Below are 10765 nucleotides of genomic sequence, written 5' to 3' on the forward strand. Positions count from 1 at the left end.
AAAAAAGTATATATATATATATATATGTTTATAAAAATACAGATGCGTTATATATGAATATACATATTTATATTTCAAAATCTAGGCAGAAAAAAAAAAAAAATATGTTTATAAAAATATAGATGCATTATATATGAATATACATATTTATTCCATGGTTGATCACATAAAGCAAACTGTTCCCAATTAAACATTTATTTCAAAACTGAATAATTTAACAGAATAAAAGTCCAAAATGCGTAACCTAATTCAAAGAACAGAATTATCAGTATGTGACTAAGTGTACAAAAGAAAATATGTGAAATAAAGTGCATTAAGTGGAAATTGTTTAGGATATAAACTATGTATATTAAAAATAGCTAAGAATATTAACAGAAATGCATCTAACTTCAGTGACCTTGGATTCAAGAGCTCTGCAGAAGTCAAGCACCTCAAATGTCTTTCTTAATTCAAAGAACAGAATTATCAATATGTGACTTTTCCACCGTTACTAAGTGTACAAAAGAAAATATGTGAAATAAAGTGCATTAAGTGGAAATTGTTTAGGATATAAACTATGTATATTAAAAATAGCTAAGAATATTAACAGAAATGCATCTAACTTCAGTGACCTTGGATTCAAGAGCTCTGCAGAAGTCAAGCACCTCAAATGTCTTTCTTAAAAATAAGCAAGAATAGAGAAGATATCACACTTATAGATGGCTGATTTTGTACCCGATAGACACATACTTCTGATGGACAGCCAGTTTTTGACCTTTATATTATTTATTAGCTTCAGTGAAAAAGTAATTTTCCCAGTTTACAGTTGTCTCCTAAGGGCTTTCATCATAGCACATTAATAAGACATTTTGGAGGGCAGCTGTTTATTCTGAGTCTGCATCTTGCTGAGCATGAAGTCTGTATCTTGCCCAGCTATAGTAAGGGCTCTTCAGTATTATTGCACAGTGATGCAATCTCTTATCTGCACTGAACACTTGTCCTGTTGGTAAAGCTGTATTTTTTCAATTAGAGATTGAAACTTTTGCTGAAAATAGCCTTGATACCACCTATAAAATAACATTTAGAATCGATTAATTCCATCTTTTTATAATAAATCAGAAGGATACATTCATTGCTTCCTTGAAACAACTTATGAATATAGGGGGTAATTTGAATATTTATTGCATGAATATGTTAATAGGTAGATGGGGCTGGAATATTTATTGCATGAATATGTTAATAGGTAGATGTAAGACAAGCAAATAATCAGGAAAGACAAGAGATAAGTTTCTCCAAAGTAAATAGATGAGGATTAGTAATGAATATTCTACAAATAATGGATGGTATGATTATTAATAAAATGGATAGACAGACTTTCTTTAAATGTTTTGGTTTTATGGTTATTCTAGAAAAGGCTCTGGTTTAATAAGAGTATATGACTTCTGTATTAGTCACATTTAAGAATTCCATCAGGAATAAAGACTACTAAACCAAACAGAACAACCAAATCCATAAGGCCAAACCAGATTAAATTGTAGTCCAAAGCTTCAACTACCTAAGAGGATGCACTGTGAAGCTGCAACATAGAGGGGTAAAAGCAACAATAGGAAGAGACAAGTGATGATGTGAGAGACACTTAACGTCACCTTCAGCTGTGACAACAACATCCTTTACTCTGTAATTGAAGGCAAATGGATGTCGCTGCTACCGTAGCAGAGGCAGAGAGTGGGGGGAAGGCTGCTCTCCTGGGGTGTGTGGGTGGTGTGAAGGCATTTACTTCTGCAGACAAAGAGAGGCACTGGAAAGATTAGGCAACTGCTGTTTTAGAGGAGGCATGATTACTTTTCCATGGCATATCCAAAGTTTGAAAGGGTACATAAAAGGCTACAGAAAACACGGGTATGGTCTGCCTTGAGACACAAGATTAAACAAGGGATTAACACTTGCTGTTTGTCAAAGCAGTGAGGCTCTGATGATTTCCTCAGAAATCCTCTCCACCTCCTCCTTACATATCCATCAAAGGATAGTGTTCAGGGACTGCAGTGGGTTCCTGTCCAAACTCAAATGATTTATAGTTCTGTTGTTTTGGTACTTGTTATCCAAAAGTAATTATTTAATCTTATGCATACACCAAACCAGTACCTCCACTAATCACAGTTTTCTAAAGAAAAATACTGTCACACAGCGGAACAGTTTAATCAACTTGCTATCTAAAGAAGCAGGAAAATAATGGCAAGCATCTCACAACTCACTACTGCCAAAACCAAATTGCGGGAAGATATTATAAGGCCACAACACATTATAGATACATGTTTCTGTGATGGTGTGAGAGACTAGAAGCGTTGCTGGCTTGAAACCTTTCACATGTGTGTGGAAGAGGCAGATCAGGCCTTTCCCTGGTGAGGCAGTGCCCTGCCCCTTACACCCCCCTGGGCCTGTATCCCAGCCCTGCAGCAGCCACCAATCCCCAACACACTGGAGACAATGCTCCACACCTGCCCCTGGAGCTCCCAATCCAGCTCCTGAGGGGCCAAATGACCCAAGTCCCACCTGGGGAAAGGGCCCAGGAAGGCCAAGGGGTATTTAAGGCCAAACATGAGACAAGAATGTCTTGACCTTCCTCCTCTCAGAATTTGTATTAGTTGAATGCTGCTGGAACCCAAGAGTTGGTAGCTATATTTGTTCTTTTCAGTATCTTTTCTCTCTTCTGATTCTTTCTTGTTAATTCTGAGTAACTTAAAATTGAATGGGCTTTGAGTTTGCTAAGTTGAATGGGTAAAATTAATGCTTTGACAAATGATTTATGTTGACTGAATGCTGTTATAAACCTTTTGTCAAAGTTTCTAGAGTTGCCAGTAAAGTTTTCTTTGTTGATCTCTTGAGAATATCTTGTCAGTATTTCTCCCATGAATCTAACTCAAAGTACATGAACAACTGTAAGCCCTGTTAAAAGTCTCATCAAGAGAATTGTTTGGGGCCTTACAACTGGTTTTGGCTGGGGTAGGGTTAATTTTCTTCACAGTGGCTGGTATGGGGCTGTGTTTTGGATTTGACTGAACACAGCAGTGAAAACAGAGATGTTTTTGTTATTGCTGAGCAGGGCTTGCACAAAGCAAAGGCCTTTTTTGTTCTTCCTACTGTCACCGTGGCAAGAAAATGAGAAGTGCATGGGAGGCTGTGGGGAGACACAGCCAGGACAAGTGACCCAAACTGAACAAAGGGATATTCCACACCATATGGCATCATGTTCAGTATATAAAGTGGGTGAAAGGAGAAAGGGGGGACACATTTGGAATGACAGATTTCATCTTCCCAAGTCACCATTACTTCTGATGGGGCTCTGCTCTTGTGAGATGGCTGAACACCTGATTGCCCATGGGAGGCAGTGAATTAAGTCCTTATTTTGCTTTGCTCCTGTGTGTGGCTTCTGCTTTCTCTATTAAACTGCCTTCATCTCAACCCATGAGTTTTCCAGCTTTTACTTTTCCAATTCTCTCCCTGAACCTGCTGGTGGAGCAGTGAGTGAGCAGGTGGTTGGGCTTGGCTGGGATTAAAGGAAGACAGTTACTCAGAGAAGTGATTTAATCAAAGCCATACACTAACTTCTCTGCATATTACAAGTAATTCTAAGAATCTGTGGCATTTGCCTCATCTGACTTCCAATTTGAAGATGCATCTCACTAGAGATGCAGGAAGGCTACACTAAGTTGAATGGGAAGCAAAAAATTTACAACAGTTTCTGTAATCAGTGTTGGGTCTGGAATAAAATCTGGTTGAATAGGAATGTATTCTTTTAAAAATGAAGAGAGATGTATTACTAGTATAAATCTTTACTAAAGCTCAAAAATGCTCGGGGGTGAGGGGGTTGAAATACCCCAGACTTAATGGAGTTATTTACAATGTCAATAATCTGCATTGCTGTTATGCTCTCCATCAATACCTTAAGAAGCAGTCATAACAGAAAAGTAAGCTTGAATGTGACATGTTGTGAGAAGGAGGATGCCAAACCTCACTCTTAGCCAGGCTTGATAAATGACAGCCAAAGGAAAATTGCTTGATGGGGCACTTATTTGCATAGAAGTCTTTAACACTTCAGAGAAAATGCAAATCCCAAGGATTTTTACAAAAGGAGTGTAAAATGCCTTCTGACCAACTGGAGTTTGACATCCTCTTCAAAGACTGTCACAGCAAACACTTTACATTAAAAAAACAAAAAAGATGTATTAAAACTGAGTGTTCCAACATTTAAACAATCTAGGTTTCCCCTAGAAGTCCTCTACTTAAGAAAAATGAAAGAAATGAGGCTGTGCATGGATTATTGAAAGCTCAAAGAACTTCAAATGCCTGGTGTATAACCTCTACAGCAGATCATCTACAGCAAATATTTTACTGGATATTTTTAGGTGGTGAAGTTACTGCTTCATATTCTGGGTTTGCCTATGAAATAGGGACAGATCCAACAAAATCATGGAAGAAATAAAAGGTAACAATTCTTCACACTCTTTTGTAACTTAATCATTATGGGTCATCAGATAAAATTAGCAAATGACAAAGTCAAAGCAAACAAATGGAGGTCTTTATCCTGGAACTGCATTGTTAAACTACAGACTCTCACAACACTATGCAGCTGCTCCTGACCAGCGTTGGAGACAGCACTGCTGAGCTAGAGATACCCTAGTTTGCATCCTATATCTAAATAAATCAGTATAGGATGAAAAAATGAAGAAAAATAGCAATGAAATTGTAGAATTGCTTCAATACCAGTTACCTGTTAGCTCTAGTCCCAAGTCACACAATTTACAGTGCCAGCATCAATTATGCAGGTAAAGTTAAAAATCCTCATCTTTTTGGATGTATTGAAAATTTGTAATTCACTCTCATAGTTTTTGCTACATGATTTTTCACAACAGTATTTTACATTTAGGCCATGTTAATGGAAACACATTTATCTACTGGTTTTCTAATACATTTTATTTTCTTTTTGTTCTTTAAAACTAAATCTTTCATAAAAACGTTTTCCTGGTCCTTTTAATGGTGTTTTTAGTTGTAATGCTGCTTATATTAAATCATATTGTATTATATTAGAAAATATTATAATACTCCATGTTAAGCAGTGCCTTCCAGTCACCTAATAGAGTACTTGAAACTAAAGGGAGTTTTTGTATTTTTTCTGAGGAGCTCTAAGTTCCTTTCAAACTCCAGGAGATACACAACTAAGTTTGAAACATATTAGTTTAATTTATCCATTTTTTTCAGATTTTCTTTTCTGTTATTTCACTGTTATTTCAATTCATGGAGATATCTTTTTAAATTTCAAAGAATAGGCTCAAAATCAAATCAGATAGCTTTTCTCAAGATAAAGGGAAAGGAACTTCTGTAATAATTGTTCACTTCATTAAATCTCTTTTTGTTCTCTGGTAATTTAACAGATGCAATACCTTTAAATACATCATTAGAAGAAAACTTGTGGAAATTAATTTATTATTTTTCATTTATGCTTTTCAAAAATTGTTCTTCCCCCTTCATTTTATGTGGCACTTCTTTACACTCTTTTTCTGCAGGCTCCCTTTAAGAACTACAATGCATAGCTTTAAGTTGTGCCATTTAAACATTTTTTTCTCATGTTTATGCTTCCTTCTCTGGAGTAGGAAAACAGAACCATAACTTCTGCAACTATCAGAATGCACTCACAGTCTTCATGATGAGTTAAAAGTTTTAATTTCATTATCACTGGCTTTCATATCACCTTGACTAACTTCTCCTTTCTAAAGTCACCTTCTCCAAAGCTGACAGTAAATTTTCAAAATAGTGAGAATTCACATGCAGGTCTTTTGTAAAGGACTTTGAGTTCACTCAAAATTATGTAGAACAGTCCTTTGTGTTCCCCCCAACAAATCTGAAAAAAAATCAAACTGTTGTGAGGATTACGATTCAAAAGTAAATTATTTTTATTAAACAGAAATTCCATTTCTGCCTACCTTAAGAAACTTTAGCAGTTCAAAAAGTGAAATAAACCCTTATTTCTGTTTCAATGGCTAGTGCTGCTTTCTTTCCCCTACAGACAGCATTCATTCATTTTCCTCTTCCTCATCAGAAACTGAGAGACACGACAATTTCTTTTCCCCTCTTTTATAGCCACGTAGACTTTTAGTAATTAAACTTTTGAAGTGCTGCCTGTAATAATGGTAGTTGCAACTGTACAATGACTCAAGAAAAAAATAAACAAATCACTTTTCAGTGAAGAAATTAATACTAACTGAAACGGGACTGTAGAAGCAGTAATGCTTAAATGCACTCTTTCAAGAAATGATCCACTTCCTGACAGAGCTGTACCACTTCCGTTAAGAGAATTATTAGACTTGGATGCTTAGCATAACTTCTCCTTTCATGGTAAAAACATTAAGTGGTTTTAGAGAGATAAAACTGTTGCCCAGAGCAGTTTCATAAAAAATACTTTTAACAGCAAATATACCTACCCAGTCTACTTTTCTGACGGTTATCAAGCACAGTGTTCAATTAAAGGTTCAGATTAAACAAAAGATAAAAATCACAGAGAAGATGTGCAAACTGAAAACTAGAACTAACACTATACTAAAATTTCTCACAAAAGCTGTTTCATGTCATGTTTGTCTTTCACAGTGAGTCCTTCCCTAAATTCATTTTGTGGTTTCCAAAATTTGATCCTTTTTTTCTTCTGCTGTGCAAATGTTCTCTGTGGAGGGATTAAGTGGAACATTTTGTATCACCTCGATTTCCAAAATTTGTCCTTTGAAAATAACACCCATTTCTGTAACAATTCAATGACCATAAGAAAGCACCAAACACCTTCACTTTAGCTCCATAGAAACTACAATTTCTATAAGCAGCTCCCCTTCAGAAAGAAAGTAAATCAAATACCTCAAAACTGTGAGGCCCTGGCACCCTGGAAATATGCAGCTCTAGCACTCATGTTCTTCTTTTTCTCTCTCATTTCCTCTCAGATGTCTGTACACTGAGCATTTCAATTTCACCTCAGCCCTCAGACCAGCTTGGCACACCACCTCTTTTAGAACCAAAAAGAAAATGTTGTGACACTTTTTTTTCTGTAATAATATCCTTCCATGTGGGAATCTCCCACAGCATTTTTTCCCTCCCTCTTTTCACAATTAGGAATGGCAAGTAAATACACATATTTTTTAACAGTTGTGTTGTGGGGTAGAGAAGGGACATCTATCTTTAGAACAGTGTTACTCCATATTCCCAAACTCGCAGCACATGCTCAGCCCAAACACTGAACTGTTGGCTGACTGACCTGTTGGGCTGTGCACATGAATATGAAAATGTTGCATAAAACAAAAACCATTTATACTGTGGAGTATGAGTAGCTCTGCACTGCCCCATAGCTTTTAATCATTTAAACATAAAATATTTTTTCTTTTATAGCAGAGGGGTATTGTGCACGCTTATTGTATGCACATCATACAAACAGTAGGGTTTTTTTCAGTGTTGCAGCATACACACAAATGTATTTAAATGCAAGTAACACTTTCAGTCAGTTAAACTGCACTTCTAAAAGCACAGTTTACATACCAAGGGTGGTTTTACTTCTCCAAACCAACAAGAAATCTCTTACAGACCAGTCTGTACTCCCTCTGCGTGTAAGCCCATCACTCTTCCTGGACTTTCTCATGCTGCTTTGGCTGCAGGCTTGAGCCAAATTTCCTCCCCCATCTGACCCTGTGGCAGTGTGTGCAGTGATTTAAACAGGACAAAGGCCCAATCAGTGCTGGCACCTGACTATCCATGCTTCTGACTGCTGGCGTGCTTCCAGGAATGGTTGGGTCCCTGGCCAGTACTCTTCCAGGCAATGTCTTTGTACATCCAAGCTGGAGGCTAGCACAGCTCAGTAATGGTATGCTGTCTCGACAAATCCAGGAGGCAGTGCAAAAAGAGGCCACTGTTTTGAAGGGGAAAGAATTTAGCTGCACCATGCTATGTCATGCCACTTCCCTGACACCTACAGAATGAGTCCTAATCAGTTTTATTTTCTGGTACATATGTAGCCTGTGTATTTCCACTTAGCTGTAATTCCAATCTATGCTTCAGGCTGACAGAGCTCTGTCCTTTAACAGCCACCCACAAAGCCATGTGACACTGCTGTTTGATGGAGGCAATGTCACCAGCCCACTATGCCTGGACCATTCTGCTGAAGGTAGATCTACTCTCGTGTCAACTACACAACCAAGTCTCCCCTCCACTGCTCCCAAAGTTCAGCTGAAAGGAAAACTTGAGCAGAGTCTTGTGCTCATGGACTACTGACAGGAGGTTTAGGCTTTCACTGCAAGTACAGCTCTTTTGTCTGTCAAAAGGTGGGATTCTTTCCAAGCATTCAGCAGGGCTGCTTTGCTGTTTCTGGATATGACACAAGAATCCCACTGCAAAAACATTTTACCATTGGACAAACTGTTATGTAAAAAATATTTTTTTTAAATGAAATGACCATGTTTCAAGTACATGTTTCAGGGGATCCCTCAGCAATAATAAAGAACTTTTAGTTCATGGAGTAGTACTTTGCAAGTCACATCTTAAACTGAAATATACACAGTAATCACTGTGTTTTACTATTTGCATTGTCAGCATGGATCACTATTTTTGGTTTGGTATTTTAGGGTTATTGCCTCATTTTTTAAAAGCTATTTTAGCTGAAATTTGAAAGGAGAAATTTTCAGCCTGGGGCAAATAAGCAGATACAGCCTGTCAAGCTGAGAACATCTGAAACCAAGACTATTAACAACTACTGGATTCAATGCCAGCACCCCCCACACTGAGCACTGGTAAATGGAGTCGGATTTCAGCTTCTCTCCTCTGAGGCTGCCAGGGACAGTTAGTCCAAGTGTAGGCTAGTAGAGCCACTGGATGAAATATAGCACCAGGCTCTTTAAAATCTAGTAACTGGGACATGGAATAATCAGAAGTGGTTGTTACACCTTGTAATGAAGAAGTAAATCTCACAGTACCCCCAGATGGACATAGCAGCTATTAGTTACAAAGATGCAAAAATGTAATAATTTAATAAATTAATAAATATAATCAGTTTAGTATTTCCATTTTCCCTTTTATAGTTTAATATTATACTGATATAATATTTACTTTCCCTGCAACAGTGATGCTTCTAAAAACAAGTAACAAAAGTTAGGGAATCAAGTATTTTGAAAACCTCTCCCATGGTGAGACTTTCTATTTTTATAGTCTTGATATAATACAGGGGGAAAGGCAGTAACTGGATGGACATTTTTGGAGGTGGTTATGTGTGTACCATATGCCACAGGGAGATACCTCAACAGAGCAGCTGCAGTGCTTGGTGGGAAACACCTTCAAAAGTTTTACCAAAAATGCTATGAAACCCTAGGTAGTATTATTAATTTCTAGGATGGCAGCTGCAAAGGCACCCTAACCTGAGGTCTGGTGTATAAATAATTACAAACCAGAAACTCTCACCGACTTTAAATAGCCAAACTCAATCCCTCCACAGGAAACTATAGAAACGTACACATATAGATGCATTTTCTTCATATATGTGTACAAACACAAATATTTAACATTGGAATGTGAATAATGGATTAACATTTTATTAATCTTTGATGTAACTTAATTAGACTCTGTGTGAACACTGCTGCTGAGACATGGCACTGTGAATTAGCAACTGGTGTGTAAGGATAGAAGCAGTGGCATTCAAGAGCAACGAGCCAGAAATTACTGTAAACAAAAAAACGGAGAGAAAAGTCATTTGAGTTATCTGTTGTAAGGAAATGAGGACAGCTTTTGAAATAACAGATTGCCACCAAAACGTAACAGACTGAGCGGCTTAGCTGAGACGAACACATCGGCTGTTTTGAACCGTATCTCCCGCACATCGCTACCGAAGCCCTCAGCGAGGAGTGTCCCCTCGCAGCTCAAGGGAGCAGACGAACGCGCCCCAGGCAGGGCAAGGCGAGCTGGGCACATGGATGTGCCCACCCAGCACCCTCGCCCACTCCCACCGCACGACAAGCAAGCCCTTGCCAGGCACCTCCTGAGCTGCAGGCGATAACCCTGCAGGCCGTGCGATCACCAAGGCTGGTTTGACTTCAGTGCAGGCGGCCTCTCCGACCTCCCAAGAGCCGACCACGCTCGCCGCCCCCTCCACGGCCCCGGCCAAGGGCGAAGGCGGCACCAGACGGGACCCGGGGCCCCTGCGTGCCCCGGGAGCCGCGCCCGGAGCTGGGGTCCCTGAGCGCGGTGACCGCGGGCTGCGGGCGCCCACAGCGATGTGCCGCGGCTCTCCGTCCCCGGCCGTGCCCCGCTGCTCCCGGCCCCGCCGCATCCCGCCGCGGGGATATCCCGCTTCCCGTCCCGCTGCCGCATCCCCCGCGCCGGGCTGGAGCCCGGCTCCCCCCCGGCCGCCGCTGCGAGTGGGCCAGCCCACGGCCGCTCCCCCCTTCGAGTGCGATGGAACGAGCCCGTAACGCGAGGAAGGGCGCCATGCCCCTCCCTCAGGTGATTGCCAGCTCCAGTGGTCAATCAGCGCCCTCCCTTACCTCTGGGCAGCCCAGCGCCCGCCCCCCGCGGGGGTCGGGGGTCAGCGGGAGAGGCGGGCGGGAATGTTTACAAACAAGACCGGGGAGTAGAGGGGCCGGGGGGAAGACGGGGGGCGGAGCCGGCGGTTGGCGCAGCCGCCGAGCCAATGGGGGCGCGCGGCGCTCGGCGGAAGGGCGGGGGCGGCGCGCGGGGAACGTTCTCTGCCCGACGGCCGCCGGGGCTCGCGGGC

At 40.4% G+C, this 10765-nt stretch overlaps 1 protein-coding gene across 5 annotated transcripts in view; it reads right to left on the bottom strand.

The window, feature by feature from the left end:
* Window positions 1-10634, bottom strand: part of DGLUCY (D-glutamate cyclase) — a 49262-nt gene extending 38628 nt beyond the window's left edge. For 2 of the 5 annotated variants that reach the window (XM_039712678.1, XM_039712673.1), the window contains exon 1: window positions 10536-10634. The gene's annotated coding sequence lies outside the window, so the exon portion shown is untranslated. Of the gene's footprint in view, window positions 1-6876; window positions 6897-7548; window positions 7564-10535 lie in introns of those variants that run through there. The other 3 variants (XM_039712674.1, XM_039712676.1, XM_039712675.1) reach the window with 3 other exon arrangements.
* Between the last annotated feature and the right edge of the window lie 131 nt (window positions 10635-10765).

The sequence above is a fragment of the Passer montanus genome, unplaced genomic scaffold, assembly GCF_014805655.1.
Source record: "Passer montanus isolate IOZ18808 unplaced genomic scaffold, ASM1480565v1 scaffold27, whole genome shotgun sequence".
Lineage (NCBI taxonomy): Eukaryota > Metazoa > Chordata > Aves > Passeriformes > Passeridae > Passer > Passer montanus.